This window comes from Papilio xuthus, unplaced genomic scaffold (assembly GCF_000836235.2).
Source record: "Papilio xuthus unplaced genomic scaffold, Pxut_1.1 DF826923.1, whole genome shotgun sequence".
In the NCBI taxonomy this organism is placed as follows: Eukaryota; Metazoa; Arthropoda; class Insecta; order Lepidoptera; family Papilionidae; genus Papilio; species Papilio xuthus.
Window position 1 is genome coordinate 4,751,530 of NW_013531726.1, and position 20,421 is coordinate 4,771,950.

Genomic DNA, 20,421 nt, shown 5'->3' on the forward strand with positions numbered 1-20,421 from the left:
ATCTTTAATTTTTTGCAGATATATGCAGGCTGCATCGTTATATTGTCTTTCAAAGTAAGAATGTAGGATAAACATGATATTCATGAACAGATATGGCGGGATTCGAACCCAGGACCAGCAGATTATAAACCAAGTAACCGTTGAGCCACCGACGCTCTCCGTGTCGAAATATAGGTAGTAATAATCATGGTAGATATAACAATAAGGATGATACAGTAGCATTTTTACAAAAATCAGTTAATTAAGGAATACAGTAAATTGTCTGCGACATTTGAGTCTTGTCCGGTTCGGCCAAGCTCTGTATTGCGTTACCTGAGAAACAAAATGTTCATTCGCCTCATTGGCTGTTTGCAGTTGTTGGCCGTATGCGGACAGGTGTGGCGGCGCTACTAGTGCGTTTGTAGTCTGTGCTGTTCTCGCCTCCTGTACCCCCACCTCACCTCTCTGTCCCGCATACGTCAGTTCGGTTACGTTCGCCGTTCGATTGGGTTGTTGTTGCGTCTTTTTTTACGATAAACGCGCGAACTTTTTACGTTTAAAAGTTTTATGGTGACATTTGAATTGAGTTTATTGTAATTTTGTGTTGCTTTTGTGGAACCGTTGTTCGCATATAACTGGTGATAAAGGTGTGTTGTCACTGTGTTTAGTGATCTCAGGTGTCGCATTCCACGGACGCGGTAAAGCTTCTGTGTACCCACACGGGGAACAGGTGGAGTGTTTAAAGGATCTATTTACATATGTAAGTAGTTTTGCCTATCTGTTTTATTATAATTATAGCTTCCACATATTTATTTTGTTATTCCATTTTCCTTTTTTGGACTCGATCACATATTGTTTAAATCAAATAACATTGTAAGATAAACTAATACTGGGGCAATTGAAAGGTTCTAATACGTTTCCCTGCTATCGAATTTCTGAATAATTATTATTTCAAACCTCATTTATGTTAATTAATACTGGCCTAACATGAAACTTTGAAAATGTAATGCACAGAAGCTTTAAATTTGTTGATTCGTACCAATAAGGAAATGGTCGCATCAAACGTTCGGGCAATACCTTATCTTTACTTTTAAGCTAATTGCTTTTCCGTGATTTTTCCTCGCCGCAATATCTGTAGACATGTACGAACCTTAAACTGATATCTATCAATCTATTGAAAAAAAAAACGAATTGCTTGCGTAGTGAAAACGCACGACTAAATAGTTCATTCTTAAATATTTTTTACCTTACGTAGTCGGACACGCTTCGAAGTCATTGAATATAAATATTCGTATTATTATAAAATATACATTTTACCGATGATGCAGATTTATTTATTTTTACCGCTGTCATTTGTTTTTTTTTTAAATCATTATGCATATTCGATAGTTACCTACTATTCTATTTATTGAACGATTAGATCGGAAATATTTACATATGTTTGCATTTTTAAACGGAAGTAGGTATTCGTAAATATTATTTTGTAGTATTAAAGTATGAAAGCATTAATTATTTCTTCTAACCAAGGTTACTTAGATATTTGTATATGGTATAAGTTTTTCATTCTATGTTTTTTTTTATTTCGTGGATAAGTAAAAAGTCTTAATGGATAGATTATTGAATCACACAAGTTTTAAACAACATTGTACACACAACGCAACGTTTTTTGTTGCCGTAATTACCATATATCGGCATATAATTGCTTTAAAAAGGTAATTCTTGACTTGGTAATGTCAAAAATGTTGACAATCTCCTTGACATAAGTTAACTAATAAACCCTGTCATGTCCCTGTGCTTGTCAGTGAGACTCGTATTAGCATCCTGTAGGTTGAATAATTAGGATGAGTAAAGTAGAAAAAATGACGTTCCAAAATATTTGTTCTTTTATCCTAACGTCTGTTCTTGTTTGTATTGTAAAGTAATGTATGGATTATATCTTTTTTTAAACTTTTTTAATCTTTAAAAGTAAAAATTAATATTTTTTATGAAATTTTAATTCTCTTAAATTATCATTGTACGTAATATTAAGGTTTTTTATTTCTTAGCTTGAGAAGAGACTTGATATTATTTGCGAATATAATCGATTCGAATTTAATCAACCTTGAAGTTCATAGAATTACTTTGACATTGTACCTGTCTATTTTGTTTGGAAGTTGTCTGGATTTACTTTCAAGGTTTTATATTGAATTCCTATTATTATATTTACATAGAATTATTGTGTTTGAGATTTTATAAGCTGCGGTAGATTGCGGTTTAATATCTTTTAATTTTTGGATTAACACAACTATTGATTGTTATTTGTTTTTGATACTTGTAAAGTTTTTAAAACGTATTATATGGGCCCGTAACAATATCTTTTGAATACTTAATAGACTATTTATATCAAGTTACACGCATCCCACCTGTGTCAAGACAATCAACATCTTGTCACAGTATTGTTCACATGTCCTTGCTCTGTATATCAGACATTAGCAACGCAAATTCATACAACAGTCAATGTAGTGTGTTCGATACTGACTTAAAAATAAGCATAACATTTATAAATGTTATGCTTATTTTTATCGATTCTCAAATTAATTCACGTGGTCGTGATGTATAGATGTATTTTTGTCAGTCTTTTTATTATTTCTATAGAATCGAATATATTCCACCTATCGAACTGTCATCGAGGCCGACAAAGTTTTTTACGCTGGTCAATAAGTCAAACTGAATTATATCAGCTCACTAGCGCCCTCCTGTCATTGTCAAAAAGTGTCAGAAAATTCTTTTGTTGCTTGTTGTACAGTACCAGTCTTGTTATTTTTTATCTTGTTTATATGTATGTTTCTGTATGTTTCCTGGCAGAACTCATCGCGATAGTAGTGCCTCCCTTACCGCCCCAGATAACCTTTCACTATATATTGTTATGACAAGCTTACGACCTGTCATTTGACGAAAATGTTTTGACATAAAACAAAGTTGTTCGCAAATTTAATTCTATACCTATATATATTATTTTGAAATGCACATTATGGAACTTAGAATGTAACAGTCAGATAAATATGCACCGCAGTAGCGAGGTATTGTGACAATGCGAATAATTTATGTAATAAATTATATCTGATACGGATCTAAAACTTTAGCCTTTCACGGATTGTAAGCCTCGTGTCTTTTGTATGCTTGAAGGGCTGTATTTATCTAATGTGGTCTTTGTCCAAGCGCAAAGGAGGCGTAGTCACAAACGTGTGCTTATTTTGTACAGAGGCCACGTTCTCTGGATGACAAATTGGATGATTAGTACTAAATCACGACCGCTGCACGTTCAATGCGTTCCACTTTCTTACAAGGTGAGACGTTTTGTTCGGATTTGAAGTCTTATTGTATCGATTCGTGAGTAGTTTTTGTGTCACAATTGAGATACAAGCAACGATTACGTAATCAATTGAATAGCAATTTTATACGCTGATTTATGTTAATTTTGGTGACTGTCTTTGACCCTTTCACATTTTTTGTACCCTTATTATTTTTTATTACTAAAGTAAGTAAGGTAATATTACTAATATTATAAATGCGAATGTTTGTATGGATTGATGTTTGTCTGAAAATATTGCCAGAACGGCTGCATGAAATATTCTGAAATTTGACATAGATGTGGTACATAATCTGAAAGAATATAGGCTACTAAGTATTTTTTTCATTCTGCGCGGACGGACTCGCGGGCGACAGCTAGTATCATAATGATACATTGATGAGAAATTGAATGCAGTCTTGTTGCATTGCTCAAATTTTCGATATTTCGCATTATCGTGCAGTTACCTACAACAAAAGGGTTTTTGCGTCTAGACATTCAACAAACAAGAGATGGGGGTATCGAATTATGCTAATTCAGGGTAATTCAAACAGCTCACTGAATGTGAATGCATATTGTAAAACAGTTTTTTTTTGTACAAACATTATCATCATCATCAGCTCACTATACGTCCCCACCGAGGGGCTCGGAGCCTACCCTAAGCTGAGGGTGATTAGGCCATAGTCAACCACGCTGGCCAAGTGCGGGTTGGTTGACTTCACACATATCTTTGAATTTCTTCTCAGATATGTGCAGTTTGCATCACGATGTTTTCCTTCACCGTAAGAACGTCGGATAAATGTATATATGTAAATCGAAAATCGAAAAACACATTGGTACATGGCGGGATTCGAACCCAGGACCTGCAGATTGCAAGTCAAGTGCTTGACCACTGAGCCATCGACGCTCACAAACATTATAAAAACAGTATATTTTGATCAAAAGTAAATTTAATTGTTTTCATCGCTTTTTAGATTTAGAAAAGATACACGCATATGTAAATTCAAGTTATTAGTCAAATCTTACTTCTTAAATATTATAAATACGAATGTTTAGACGGATAGATGGATATTTGTTTGAAGGTATCTCCAGAACGAGTGGACGGATCTCAATTAAATTTGGCATACATATAGAACATCGTCTGGAAGAAGACATAGGCTATTATGTTTTTTTAATTCCGACAGCTGGTTACATACACCATTAAGGACAATTATAATTCTACGAGTAGTGTACGTAAGATCCATCGGTGACATATTTGTACTCATGCCAATTCCTTAGTATTCACCGATAATATTACAAGCTTACTTTAATACTTAGTATGCATTATGCAGGCACGAATGAGGTAACAGACGACATTTACAGTGACAGTTCTGATATGAGATGCCTGAAACGAATTGTTAAATAGTTTGATGACAATGATATTCTGATTAAATTACCAATAAATGGACCAAAATCTCACTATCATATAGGTATCAGGACTTCTGTCACTTAAATCTGGTCTGGTGATAGCTTTATGATTATTCTATTGCTAATGTACGTAACAATAGGTACAAGCAACAATAGCATATGTTTTAAGGATTACCAATGAAATAGTACCTGATCTGACCACAAAGAGAGCCTGTCGGATTGAAGTAAAAACAATTGTACATTTCGTCTGATGAACTAACAGGAAGGGGAGAAACGTAGTAACAGGAAGTATTCGTTTTCTGTGCGTCCCTTTCTCCGTCTATTGAAGGTAGGCAACAATTCACATTAAACGTATTGTTATCTCTTACTTTATTTCCGAATAACGCAAGATATATGTTTATAAATGAAAAATCAAGGCGTATTATTATGGTTGAAATTAGTTTCGTGCCGCGCAGTAGCTTGTGAAATTACGATAACGAGCCGTAAGATCGACAAGACCCCTTGGTTCAAGGTCAAAGTGCAAACGCTGTACTGAGCAGGTATTTGTCTTTAATCTAAGCTATTAATCCTAAGTAGCACAGAAGGCGTGTCGTTTATAAACGTGTGAATGTTTTGCTCGTCACATTTTGAAGTTAAAGAAATCAAATTTGGAATGTTTGGTACATTTTAAAAGCATTTCATATTCGAATTATATTAGTCGACCTTCGTAGAAGTCTATAAGATTACATTTTCGACATGCACTAAAGCGCAGTCTGATCCCAAACAGTGGCTGTTTAATTCCATCTGATAGAATTACCAATTCAAAATTACGGTGAGGCGAATAGTGGTGCGCTTTTGAATTTAAACTTGGCACGACGTCTAAGCATTGTGTTTGCTATTTACTTACGGTCCGGCGCTGCAAACTGGATTCTCCGTAAACCATAGAGATTATTACGTTTAGTTTCTTCGTCAAACTAACAGTTTCAGACTAAGATTTACGTAAAATAGTGTCCGTTTTACTTTTATATACCAACTAGCGCAACTCCGTCCGCGCGGAATTATAAAAAAAAACTAACTCGTAGCTTATGAGCTCTTCAAGACTATGTTCTATACGTGTGCCAAATTTCATCAAGATCCGTTCAGCCATTCTGGAGATACCTTTAAACAAACATCCATCCATCTAAACATTCGAACTTATAATATGTGTAAAATGTTGACAGCCGTGTTTGACAAGCATGTAAGCGATGATTTAAGATTGCCGTGGAATGAAAAGAATCGTGCAAAATGGAAATCGTTAGCCTGCCCAACAACAAACTTGCGCTAAAGATAAAATTAACAAGGGATTACATTAACGTGGAATATTACCAGATTATTGTTGATATTAAATATTATTTTAATGGCGATAAATCAAGTTTGTAACATGTTCGCGTGTTCTCGTGACCACCTTAAAAGCTCGGCCACTGGCGTAGTTTCAATCGCGATGTATAGATCTGCTTTGGGATAAATTATTTTCGACTTATAGGGCAATAATAGGTGAGTTTCTGAGCGCATTCGTCAGCAGTTATGAAATGATGTCTTATCTAGTACCGTCAATTAAATTTCCTTTATTGCTTATAATCTATTTTCTATTTTATTGTTTCGGTTTTAGGGTTCATTTTATGTTGAAGTGTTTCTTGTTTTGTTATCACATTTATGGGATTGCTGTCACATCATTAAATTGAGACTGCGATATAAAAAATTCTAACAATATTAAAGTATAAAAAGATCAATAAATCAAGAATACGTGTGATTTTCTTATGTCTTAGCGATAAGTGACTTGTTCTGTTTGTTTCTACGCATTCTAGTGTTATTTCTTTTTAATAAATTGCATATAAATTTGTCATACATTAAATAATATTTTAAAAGTATTCGCTACATTAGTAGAATTGTATGTTTCATATATTAAAGCATATGAGACGTGTCATTTAAGTTCAAATTATATTGCTAAGGATGGAATGCAAGCCGAGATAGTTGTCGGCCTCAACACCAAGCGAGGACGTTAAGTGGCGTGGACATACTTTTACTTCGTATCTTTGTTTGATATGCGATATCAGTTACTCAAGAATTATTGTTACAGTAGTATTAGCTATTCCATGATATCTAAGGTAAGGGACTGGACTCTCCAATGAGTCAGTCTTTTGCCTTGTGAAAAGACCAATTCCAGCCTTAGAGCGCCGATTGACTTCTGGAATTTCGGTGGATTAATGCTAAGGGTAAATATTTTTTAAGCAAGGTTTATAAGGTGTATTCTTTATAAGTGTGTTTTCGGCGCTGTCTTCCGAAACACAGTTTTAACTAGCTTAGGAGACAGAGTCCCAACAATTTTGTGAAAAGTGTTTTTTTTTTTAATTAAGTGTTTTTTTTAATTCAATTTACCCGGACATCTAAGCGTTAAAGTACTGGCTTTAAGTAGCGAGCTGTTAATCTGTATAGGAGTTTCATAATCTTACCTGATTGGATTATGGGCGTGTGTGCATTACTTTTTGTTAGTGCCAAACAGAAATTCACGAAGCAAAGTTGTGATGTCTATCTAAATAGAAGGTAAGGGTACGTTTTGTTCCTTTCTTTAATTTAGTAACTTGCTTTTACATACGTCTCTACTGAGAATGCGAATATGTCATTTAAATTATAGTAAATCTTTAAGTCATATTATTTAATTTATCAGTAACAGTGGCTACATCGCCAGCGATTCCTTCCGCGCGGTATTAAAAAAAATAGTAGCCTATGTGTTCTTTGAGACTTTGTTCTACAAATGTGATAAATTTCAGAGATATCGAGTAAGAAGATAGATTAGAGTTTGTATACCTAACTAGCTGTCGCCCACGACTCCGTCCGCGCCTAATTTAAATTTTATATGGGAAAAAGGACTGTTTTTAGGGTTTTCCCGACAGTTATTCGAATTTTTCTCATCTTTTTAACCTTCCCTAGACCTCCACGAACATTTCAAGACTAAGATAAGATAAATCCATTCTCAAGTTTAAGCGAGAGTAATAAACAGAAATTTTTTTTATATTATAAATATAAATAAATTCACAATTTTATGGATTACATAGTTCACAATTTGACAATATTACTTTAAATTGATGTAGTTATTTACTCATACAGGTCAAATCAAAGTGATGAGTATTTAAAACAGATGTTCTTGTCTATACAACTTTAGTAACTTTTACTATATCTACTGAACTAAATAAAATGCCCTGTAACATCCTAACTCGTTGAACAAGTTTGGTAGGAAATTGATAATGATGTATGCAAATTTATGTAAATTGGTAAATAACGGTAAGTTAATGATTGAATGAATATAATGAACCACTTGTCGGATATATGTTTTGCTTGTATATGTATTTTAATTATGGGAATATGATAGTTTAGTAATATAATGGTTTGATAGAATATTTAATAACATGTTGATATAATTAATGGTGTGTAATATTTTATGTATGTGTAAGCGTAAATTTCCACTGTCGTAACACACATGGATATAGCTATCTCTCTTTTTTCTATGAAAATGCAATACATGTGCACAACCGTGCGGTTTGCGCGAAACTTCCTGTCTCGCACAGCAGCGTTGTGGAATGATCTGTCCTCGGAGGTATTTCCAAACCGCTACGACTTAGGGTCCTTCAAGAAGCGAGCTTATCACTATCTCAAAGGCCGGCAACGCATCTGCGGTTCCTCTGGTATTGCTGATGTCCATGGGCGTCCTTGAACACCTCGGTGGTCCCGGTGCTCGTCTTCCCCCTTCTGTTATTAAAAAAAAAACATGTATTATAACAGTGGAGACAGACCGTGACTATTTTTTGCAGATAATCAACATCCATCTTAAGTAGGCGATCTATTTTAAGTATAGTACTAATAAAAGTTTTGAAAGTGTCTTATTAATCATTTGATTTTAAATATTTTTTGTACATGTTATTGCTTATATAAAAACCTTCAGTGTTGACTATCAATAGAAGTAGAGATTTCTATTATGATACTGAATCTTTTGTAAGGAGGTTTCCTTTCGTAACTTGAGCACGACAATAATAACAAAGGATTTAAAAGCTATTGTATATTTTTTATATCTTTTGGCATAAAAATACAGAATAAAGTCACTTTTATTAACAATTATTAAGTATTGAAAGTTATGACATTTTTAATAAAATACTTAGTTTTATTTGTATTTAAAAGTCGTATTTCTTGTACTTATTATACTATTACTTGTTCTTGTTTATATTCGTTTTTACACAAAGACCACCCTTTTGACTATTTTGTCATTTATTTTTCTTTTTATACTCTAATACTACTAAAAATGCAAAGAAATGCGGTGAAAATAGGATTTGCTAATCTTAAGGGCTTAGTGCCACAAACCACATTGTGCTGTTCCTTATAGGCGCCATCCATAAATACTCATCTTGTTTAGTGTTAGCTCTAACATACTACTAAGTAACTTTTACTTGTTAAGCAACCTCAAACCCTCTTAGCCGCAGACGTGTGAAAATTCTTTACACCCATAGTCGAGTTTTTATAGCAGGAATGTTCGTGAGTTATGCTAATTTACAAGAGGGCGCAACAGTTAGGTAGAGCAGGACGGTGCAGTATTACTGTTTAAACACACAATTACAGTCAACACTGTATATGCGTTGTTACGCGTTTAAACAATAGCCGTACTGCAATGTATTTGTCTACTTCTGTCCTCGTGTGAAACTGGCATAATGTTTATGACAAAAAACTCTAACATTAACAATGTGGATCGGAAACTATGATTATGAACGCTATGCGATTGTGTTTTATTGCATCGTGTTTTGTCTTAACACTATGAACATTTATGACGCTATTATATCTTGTCTACAGGTTGTTCTAAGTTTCTCAAAGTACGTACTTTAGCTATGAAGTAGTTGTAAGTCGTTTCAGCTATATAATAAAACTGTGAATGTTAGTGTAAGTTCTTTAATGAGTAATATTTTCTCTATTAAGCGCTTTTAAGTTATTTACAAAGGATTTAACTATTTCTTGAAACATTTTTAATATTTTTTCCAGTGTAAATATCAAAATGCTATACATATAAGTATCGTCATAGTTAGCGACTTTTCAACAACAAAAGTAAAACAAAAATATAACGATTATGGTGTACAAAGATTAATGGACCAGTTACAAAGTATCAACATTCTCGTTCAACAACTTTTTGCATTACTAATAGTTCTGATTTACATGCTATTGCAGCATCAATACTCTACACAGACAAGCCTACAGGCAAAATAAATGAATTGTTCATCATAAGATAATTACTTTATACAAGAGAAAGTAAGTCATCACTGTCAAAGTCAACATTTTTGAAATAAATTAATCAAGATGCAACTTAAATGTTTCATCTTTACCGCCATAGAAAAGACATCAACGAGTTGTCAACGACAAAAACAATTTATTGTATGAGTTACACGAAACTAATATCTTAGTTAAAGTGATTTGTAAATAGTAATAAAATCGTAGTTGTATGACTAACCATGTTATATCGCCTTTTTATCCATACATTGTATGACAGAATCTTAGTATGATTTTTTTTTACATTTTGTCAGTATAGATGACTCGTTTATATTAAAATAGTCTCATTAAAAACGTTATTTTAAATAAACCTTTACTTCGTATACTATTAAAGTTATTGGTTATGTTGGTCAAATCATTTAAATGTTTTATAATTACGGAAACTAAGACAAAAGTAATAACGTAATTTGCAGGTGTCTTTTCTAACGGAACATCTCAATTATGCTTTTATATTCACCGGAGTACGACGACGAAATCAATTAACAATTGCTGTCGTGAAACAGTGTTCATTTTACAGCTCAATGGACGGGAACGTAACGTCATAGTGGCGTCGTTCCAAAAATAAAATGGGGAATTTCTAGACATAATAAAATCTCAAGTTTCGAAGCGTGGGATTTGATCTTGTCAAGCGTCAAGAAAGCTTTTACGATTTGTGAAGAAAAAATTGACATTGACGTTTGCAAGGCGACATTTGACGTATGACTGTATTTTTTTTTAATTTTATATCTGACATTTTTCATAATAAATCTTTTGCTGATGTGCGTTTGTATAATAAAAAAAGTTTTGCTATCATGGAATCAATGAGAACTAACAGTGATTCAACTAACTCGACATTTTTTTCTATTATGAATGAGTTGATCTCGGGAGCAAACGCTTATACATTTTCATTTTGAATTCTATTGATTTTTTCTGCTTACTCTACTGAGATATAGACGGAGGCAATACAAAAGGTTTTACACCTCTGTTTATTATATTTATCACATCATCTCTGATACATATCCGCATTCTAGTCTTTTCTTGTGTATTTATAAATAAATTATAAATGCTATTTATAAATTACAGCCAATGCAACTCTGATTTACTAATCTGTCGCTCATTTTTTTTTATAAAAATAGCAGATTTTTTTTTTGTAAATTTACTAATATTTCTTTTACCATTCCAACTAAGCCCTAGGCTTGTGCTTGGATATGGTTTACGACAATAGTCGAATGGCGGGATTCGAACCAGCGACCTCGTGATCGGAAATCCGTAACCTTAATCATTAGGCTATTGAAGCTTTACTCATGTAGACTCTTAGTGTAGTTTAAGTATTATTAAACATTAAAATAAAATAAAAAACTTTTGACGATATCTTACAAAAAACATGGTTCATTTTACCTTTCTTTTAGTTGAGATACTTTGATAATATGATTATATTTCGAATTATATCGTATACTAACCAACATGATAAATTTACAATACAACGAAAACAAATCATTTATGCCCAAACACTTCCTTCATAGGAATAGTTGACAAAGTCCATTATCGTCACATGCCTCGGAAATTGCTTGATTCCTTTACTTATCTTTATTGTTGTACAACAAAACTTTCCTGGTTAGTCTATCGTTATTTTATCTTCTATTTGTTTGTTTGATCGTTCTTTTACTTTTTTTTGTTTAATGTTCGTAATGCTATTTTAAAGTTTTTTAAATTATCGGATTCGAAGTTTAAAAAAAAGGGAATATTGTTTTTATGGCAATAAAACATAAATATATTTCTTTATCGTATTTGGTATGTGTTTATTTACAGCCAGGATTTAAAAAAAAGACTAAGAAGGTTTGACCACAAATTCTTTTTAATAAAAATCTCGAACAAAAAAAGCTCAAAATAGTACATTTACTTAACAGCGTTTACAAGCTGTACAAATTGTACGAGGTTTTAAGATACACCTTTTATTGAAAAAAAAAATGTTTTCACTGTCCCTTCCTGGCTACAAGGTTTTGCGGCTCTTTTGATTGCGCCTGTGCACCGTGTCGGACCCCCTCTTGCCCTCTCCCTTCCTTGTCACACCTCAACTCGTCCCAACACCAAAGCAAATCGCCTTTTGTTTGTTAAACGCACAGTAAAATACGTACAGGCTTTGGATTTTTTTAACTTGAAGTTTTTGTAATAGCAGCTGTGAAATGAGATACACGTTCTCGACCCTTTTATGTTGTGGAACCTATGGATAGATGAGGGTAATAAACAAGATGATGGAATCGTTTATATGGCATTAGTTTACTTCTACTAATGAGAGCACGAAGTTGTTACCTTGATCGGAAAAATTTAGCTTTTTAAAACTATATTCGTTTACACAATTTACTATTTATAAATGTTTGTATGTTTAGATTTTTTAAGAGTATGTTCAGTTGAAAAATAGGTATAGACTTTGAAAGTTTTGCAACGATTTAAAGAAGTTTTATTGCAATTTTTGGTCAATAAATTTACATGTGAATGTTGGTAAAATTTGCTATAATAGCCAAATTATTGTCTAAGCGTTGCTGTGTTAACTTTAATGTGGTCACCGTGAGAGAATTTGTTGTTTCCTTAAAATTTTCGTACCGACCTTGTTACGACAAAGTTGTCAACCGCTATCGTATCGAAGATGATTTCGACCAATTAGCTTGATTGCGTTTTCGCCGATGCGAGTCGTTCAGACGTAATTTGCGTGAATCATTTACATGAAGAATGTTCGAGAACATCTGCGCACACATTTACACCTAATTTGTTTATTATTTTGTCCGAAGAAACTTATAATTGTTTTGTTCTAAGTAACTATTAAAAATGGAGCGGAGTCATGTTTTATAAAAAGACTAGGTTAGTTGGAATTGTAACTTTATCTCACGGAATACCTGTGTAATGATTAGGCGACTACCTTAGAAATTAATAAGTCGTAGAAGTAAAGAGATTTATATCTTAGTAAAGGAAGGAAGTACCATATATCGCTTTTTTTATTTTTTTTTTAGTTTTACAATCAATGTCATAAATATTTAACAGAACACAAAAGATTCCTTGGACAAAGAATTAGTATAGCTATTCAAAGGCTGCGAAAGGCACCGAAGATACGGTGCCTTTCCTAAAGGGATTACTTTTAATAATATATTTTAGTTAATTATTCGTTTTTGATATTTTATTTAATATCATAGATTTAAGACTCTTTTGTCATAAATTATATTTAAATTTATTGTAATAAAAAATGAAAGATTCCTAGTACTGTAAATGTCGTGCGAAGTGGAAATTTATGCTTATATCAAGGCCAGCAAGCCAAAAGTCGTGCAAGTTATGTACTAAGTTCGCCAGCTGCTAAATGAACAAGAGGTGACATCATCTCAAATGCTTTCACAACTAACCGCGCCCTCTCGTGATGTAAACTTTAATTCTAAAATAATTGTAGAGATCCCTATCATTATTGCACGGTCGCTTCGGATGACTGCCGGCTATGGACCGTAGTTTTTTGTAAAGGAATGTAGGCGTGGGAAATTTGAATAATTTTGTCTTGATTCACCTTTTTTAGTAAGCTAATGTCTTTATAAGATTTTTTAATTTTTATTTTGGCGTTTAAAAGTTGTATGATTGAGATTTTGTGAGTTTGTTCCATTTAATTAAACCTGCATACTTTTAATTTTTTGTTAATTTTATTGCAAATTGATGAAGGCTAACGCAATTGTTAATTCGTTCACTAAGTTACGGGCGTACATTTGCCGGCACCTCAACGTCTCCGATTGAGTGAGATCTTAAATTTTACGTAGAATTTTAGTGACACATTAAATTTAATAAGTATGAATCCATCACATATGCGTCATCTTTTCCGGATAGAGGCCTCTGTTTTATAACTAATTGACTTGATTCTAAGTCTTGTAAGCATTGGATTCTTTGTCCCTTTTTTCTTACCTCCCACTCGCAGGCGATCTCCGGACTTGAACATTAGGGTTGTTTTTTTAGCTTCTCGCAAATGGTCGTTATGAGTCCTTGTTTTTGTACATTCAACCGTGTTATTAGTAGATCGCTTTGTTGATTTTCTAAGGACTCTGAAGGATTAAGGAATTCTAATAAAAACGATTGTCATACTTTTTAAATTACAATAACATTAAGTTGAATTCTTTTTTTACACTTAATCAATGTCTTTGTAACTTCAAGACTTAATATAGATGTCACTGTTTCGAAGAAAATCTTTTGAAATTGCGTGCAATACCGTACACGTGATAGAATAGAGATTAGTTATGTAAAAACAAACATAAATATGAATTGTATCACGGATTCTTATACGGCTATATTTAGCGTTTAATTCGTGTCTATAAAATATCTCTGTCTCGTTCTATCCTTTCCTTTATAGTACGTTTATCTCCCTCATGTAACGAAATAAGACAACGTGACATTCCCTGGTCACTTACCAACATTAATATTGCCAAACCATACCAGCCATATAAAGCTTATAAGATCATATGAACGAACGAAATACATTCAAACAATCTTACTATAATAATATTATAAATGCGAATGTTAAGATGAATGGATGGATGAATGTTTGTTTAATGATATCTCCGTAACGGTTCAACGAATTTCGCTGAAATTTGACACAGGTGTAGAACATAGTCTAGAACATATACTTATTAAGTTTTTTTAAACTCCGCGCGGACGGAGTCGCGGGTGGCAGGTAGTATTGTGTAAAAAGGGTATGTAACTAGACCGGTAATTATAGTTCACTATAACAGAGACTTGTTTGCTACTGAGATGCCGCTTATAGACCAAACATGGAAAATTGATGGGAAAACCGGTCTGCCCTTCTTTATATCTCGCCGCCTATTTCCTTTAGTTAACATCATTACAAATGGACAGATTGAACGTTAACTTTACGACAGGTAAGCATTCGTATTGTTAATATAACCTAATAGAATAATAAGGACGCTTACTGCCACTCTCAGAGTTCAATGGAGACTTAAACAGTAGCTAAGTGTAGATTTATCATACTCAATCTACACCACGAGGCTCCCTTAGTGACCATTTAATAACAATGGTTGCGGCAGTTGGTTTGTCTATGCCATTTTACATTTAAATATTACGCATTTTAGATGCTTTTTATTTTTATACAACTCTGAGTTTTTTAAAGTTTCTTTAACTTAACAATGTATCACAAAACACTAAAATTCAGTACAACTTATTAGCCGCTTTAATCTTAAACCTTAACGAAACTGAGATATCAAGATTTGCGATAGCGATAGGGATAAGAGGTTCACAATAGCTTGCAGTTACATCGTGGTTCACATGTCCCATTTGCACTGTTCTCCCACGTAAGCCGCCTTAAATGCATGTTGAGCCATCGCCACATAGTATCTTATGAATACCGGGATTATAAGGCGTAAGATGCGTTTCGTTTTACGTTATTATGTCAAAAATAATTCGTCCGGAATTGAATATCGCTCAATAACACAATTACTTTCTTACCAAAGAAGTTTTCGATGCTCATTAGATTATTTCTAAATAACCTTCATATTATCTCCATTGATCTTAATTTTACGTGATTTTAAATTGAACGTGTCAAATTATCTACTATTTAATCGCATGCGTTTTATCGTATCAATACAAAGCGTGCACTAATCTCACTTTTACTAAAACCCTCACATAAAGCGTTAAATATTGACTTTCTCACGTGCGGAATTAATGTCGCATCCACACGTTTTCGCGCGTAATCGCCGCCACGTTCCGTTACACGCAATGCGTGGGACATCCAAACAAAGGCATACCTAACATTCAAATGTTTGAATAGATTCGTTACGGTTTGCATAGCGGCCTGTTAATTGCTTTATGAGGTGAGTGAGATTCTTCTAATTGGACAATTTATGTTTTCTTTTTTTTTGCATAACACGATACGACTTGCATAGACCTATTCAAGTATGTAGTAACGCAATAAATAAGACGATGATCTTTTGGCAATCCTTGCGATAGGTCAGTGTCCTATTAATTATCGTAAATAGGCTAACAACGATGAGTGCTACAAATATATACAAAATTACGCAAATGTTGATGTTGTTTATAAGATAAATAATTTGTTTATTATAATCAATTCTCCTCATTTAGAAATAAAACGTATCGTGCGTAAAAACGACATTGTTGCAGATATGTTGATTGTTAACCAATGCACTTGTTAGTAAAAGAGAAAGGGGACTTAATTTATCTTTAACGCCTTCGCGAAAACAAGGACATTTGATGCAGTGGGCAGTTGTCTCTTAGAGTGTAACTATTATTATAAATTAGATGAATAGTTATATTTATAGGACTAATAAACAGGTTTAAAGTTAATAAACAGAAACCTTCCTAAGCTCAGGTTTTCTAAGCAGTCAGATATCTATTAAATATTATTTGTTTCGTCCCCATAGTACGTGTTGCCCATGATTGTGTGGCAGATGCCTTATGTTACCCAAGAATGGTAGTCAGTGCGGCAGATGTTATGTTTTTTTTTTAACCAAAGACAGGTAGGTTTACCTTCTTCCTACAAAGTAAAAAGACAATCTTCATCTAACACACGTCTCTTTTTTGCGTACAAATTTTTAAACAATTCGAAACCGAATCGTATACCTTGAAATAATTAAAGTGGCAATCTGTTCCCATTGTCGAATATGGAGATATTCAATGTTATATTAGATGTAGAAGACGCTGGTCTTACAAGTTACAATTATACATTATTGCATTGACTCATTGCATTAAATCTTTATATCTTTATATATATAATTCTTCTGTGAGTGTGTATGTCACTGAACTTCTCGCAAACGACTGGACCGATTTTGATGAAATTTTTTGTGTGTGTTCAAGGGGATCTGGGAAAGGTTTAGATTCACAATTTTGTCCGCTGGACAATGTTTTTTTAATTAATTTTTAATTTATTAGTAGTTGTTGATTTTGGAATTAACGTCGTGTAGACAGGAAAACGTCTGTCGGGTCCGCTAGTAATGATATATAATTTTGTCTCGAAGTGGTAAGTCTTTCTTGCGAATGTTACGTCTTAACCGCACACACCTCTATTCATTTTACTGACTACAGTAATGTCTATTAGAAAGAATGTCGCAATTTTAATATGTCAACATAAACGTTCTAAGTCAATAAGTTAACAAAAACGTATAGGTCTGAATCAGTGAGATTTTTAGCTATTACTAAATTAACATTACAACAGAAGATCGTCTGCGGAGAAAGTTTGATGACATTACGTTTCATACATTCTTTGTTTTAAGTATGTATTATTTGTCTAGTTATGTCATAGATGATTTCACGTTTTCACTGTACTTATTTTGTACATTAATTATAAAATCTTATTTATATTAAATGCGAAAGTTTGGATGGATGTTAGTTACAAGGTATCTCCGGAACGGCTGAACGGATCTTGATGAAATTTGGCACAGTTGTAGAACATAGTCTGGAAGAATACATAGGCTATTTTTTTTAATCCTGCGCGGTCGGGGTCGCGTGTGACAACTAGTATATTCATATAGTGCTTAACAAGTTATACTAATTTGTCATTGCATTATAATAAACTCAGTAAAAAAAAATTACATTCATTTTATTTAGCCACTTTCCTTTTGTTTTTTCCTTAGTAAGTATTCGACATGACACAATTTGTATACAGATTGCAGTATGAAAATATCCAGGTGAAGTTATGCCCGAATCGAATAATCTAATTCCCTCAAGCAAGACACGGTATCGGTAGAATCCGTCTGCGCGGCAGCAACGGCGTCTAATGGCTACCCTTATCTAGCCAAGTTACTTGAAGCATTTTACAAATTATACTCATTAGGTTTAATAATTAAATGTGTGTCATATTTCAAAATTTCTTTTCACAATGATAACAACTGAGGATTTTTTTTTATTATTCTGTTTTTATTATTAATTATCTATTTGTTATCGATTAATAATATAATTTATATCTTTGTTTTTCAGGTATGTATAAGTAAAAGCCGTCTATAACACATTTACGTGAGTTTAATTTGATTTTACTTTAGAATTAAGAACTATTTCCGACTCTTGCACAATAACTTCTAGACTGTTAAATAAAAATCGTTGTATAAATATAGCATTTAAAACCTTCTTTCTTGAAAGTATACAACGGTAAATAAGTATACGATATTTAATGAAAATGGAAATCAATTAAAATTTATCTTAGGTCTATGATTAATCCTTGACCGTACCGTTGATTATCCCTTGGTTATCTTTAATCGAAGTTAATGTTAAACTATCGGTCAAATGAAGCGATTAATAACTTCCTAGTTTAAATAGAAAGGAAGCTTAACATATACGCTTTTCACTAACCGGTGCGTAAGATCAGATAAATGTCGGGTGTGTCGAGATCAATATTCCCTTCCTCGTTGTTTGTTACGTTCAGAGCCGGATTTACGGTTGTACTCAACTGTCGGAAGTCTAGTACTAGAAGTGTACAGTTTAATTACAACAGTACAGTCAGCTACATTAATTTATACAGTTTTTCAAAATTGTAGAAACTGGTCTATGACGTCGGTTTCAAAAATAACATGTACTCATTCTTGGATGGAAGCATAGATACCGATTTGTGTATGCATATCTTTAAAACTAAAGGCGTATATAAGTTTCTGGAGTTTTATAAATGTATACATTTATGCAGCTGACTGTACAAGTATTAGTCAAGCTAAACGACAATGTAATTAGTAAAAAAATGTTAGTGTAATAGAAACTACATAATTTACACAATTAATTGTTATGTATTTAAGAATATTTATATTTCCATTCAAGAATGTATAACATAAATAAATATACCCTTCGATATCTCATTGACCGAGTCGTGTACCAATACGAATCTATAATTTTATCAGTGGACAGAATCTGTCCGCCTTTCACACCGTCAGCATCAGTAGGCAATGGAACATGGCATTGTTTACACCGTAGTCCCAGCTTTATGAATGTTATGACTGTTCCGTTGTTTCTATTGTCATACTGTTTATTTATATCGCATCGTATTTAATAATATTGCGTTATGTTTTTGTATTGTAGAGTTGGTTAACTCAATAGATATTTGTTTTACCATTGTAACTATAAACAGTTGAAGTGATTAAAGATTGGCTTAACGTCCGATTACACATTTTACATTTAATATGTGAAGATTTTTTTTAATAATAATAAAAATCCTTTATTTAGGCAACAAAAGTATGATTAAATTACAAAGTTGTAGTACGGCTGCTTCCTAAACTAGGTTCTAGACCCGTATTATAGAAGCCAGGACTCTTTCGTCTTAGTGCTATAGATTAAGTAAAAGATTAGTAACATCGTGAAATTGCTTGCCTTACTTAAGAATTACAAAAAAAGAAATTTACAATTAAAATAGCTTAATATATGTGTATGTAAATATTTGTGCGTGTTTATGTATGTACGAGTGAATGTATATGATCGTGGGTGTATGTATGTTTCTGGGAGAAAAAAAATTATACGTAAGTTACAAATTAATAGATCTCTTTTGTTTGGAAAAGTTGGTTGGAATACAAAAGGTTTTATCTCTCTTAGTTGTCACTACCGAAACGCTCAAAAAAGAACACATTATCTTTGTAAACCTAAGATAAGATTATTGTGGTAATGGAAACCCACCTTAACTGTTAAAGTACATTACCATATGTGAGTCACGAAATTAAAAGTTTAAAACATTAGGCGCCATACATTTGACTATTACGTATTCTAGAGTCGCAAGAATGTTAATATGGAAATTGTTTCGCACTGGCTTAGTTTAGGTAATGGACATGTAACGGCATTTACTTATGTCACCGATTGAAAATGTTTGGAAATAAACGGTTTCATATAATAATCAAAGCAAGAATATTTGAACTCAGGAGAAGTACCAAGACATCAGAAGTGAAGTAGTGGTTAAGGGACATTTGCGTTAGGGGTTCGATTAATAAGTTCAAAGTAATGTAAGGAAAAGTTTGAAATCATGTCATGGTATTTTCACGAATATCCACTAGAATACTATAATGGCTTGACTAACAGACATACTAACTGCGGTTGCCTTAACTATTATACGACTCAGAGTACGCCAATACCTAGAAATCTTTTTTAAAACAATAAAATGTTTACAGTAGCCCAACGGCCTAGGTATTGCGTTAAGCCGCTTAGCGTAGCATTCGCCTGATGTCACATAATGTTGTCCATTAATACTCACAGCACGTGCTTCAATGCATTCCCAAACAAGTCACGCTCGCATCTACAATATATCGACACAACACGTACGAATCGATATTGGATCGATTATTTATCTATTATCGATTTTTTTTCTGTATTTCTTGTATGGTCCTATGGAACGTTTGTGTTATGGTTAGCAATGTTTTCTCGTCACAACTACAATTTTAAATCGATATTACATTTCT

The 20,421-nt window shown here is 33.1% G+C and overlaps 1 long non-coding RNA gene across 1 annotated transcript; it reads left to right on the forward strand.

Moving 5' to 3' along the window:
- The first annotated feature begins 2,949 nt into the window (after nt 1-2,949).
- On the forward strand, nt 2,950-5,710 carry LOC106122645 (uncharacterized). The gene is made up of 3 exons (XR_001228117.1): nt 2,950-3,038; nt 3,221-3,305; nt 4,884-5,710. It is a non-coding gene; the product is annotated as an uncharacterized LOC106122645 (long non-coding RNA).
- The last annotated feature ends 14,711 nt before the right edge of the window (nt 5,711-20,421 follow it).